This window comes from Acanthisitta chloris, unplaced genomic scaffold, assembly GCF_000695815.1.
Source record: "Acanthisitta chloris isolate BGI_N310 unplaced genomic scaffold, ASM69581v1 scaffold31589, whole genome shotgun sequence".
NCBI lineage: Eukaryota > Metazoa > Chordata > Aves > Passeriformes > Acanthisittidae > Acanthisitta > Acanthisitta chloris.
In genome coordinates this window covers 1-319 of record NW_008692458.1, presented here as the reverse complement: position 1 = coordinate 319, position 319 = coordinate 1, and the positions used below count along the sequence as shown (strand labels likewise).

Below are 319 nucleotides of genomic sequence, written 5' to 3'. Positions count from 1 at the left end.
AAAAAAACCCGGGGGGGAAAAAAAAAAAAAAAAAAAATAGAGGAAGAAGACACATAGAACCTCCCCGTCGGGGAATCGAACCCCGGTCTCCCGCGTGACAGGCGGGGATACTCACCACTATACTAACGAGGACGGTTTGCTAACGGTTTTCTGCCCGTCGTGCCATGCCCGAGCGGCCGCGCCGCCCTCGCCCCATCGCTCCCGGCCCCGGTCCAGCGCATCCTACCGCAAAGCTCTCCCCGCGCGAGCGGCGACACTGCAGCAACCTCCCCTAAGCGGGCGCAGGAACCGCAACGAGCAAAAAAAAAAAAAAAAAAAA

At 57.4% G+C, this 319-nt stretch overlaps 1 non-coding gene across 1 annotated transcript; it reads right to left on the bottom strand.

Annotated features, from left to right (window-relative positions):
* Positions 1-60: 60 nt before the first annotated feature.
* On the bottom strand, positions 61-132 carry TRNAD-GUC. Its single transcript has one exon. It is a non-coding gene; the product is annotated as a tRNA-Asp (tRNA).
* Between the last annotated feature and the right edge of the window lie 187 nt (positions 133-319).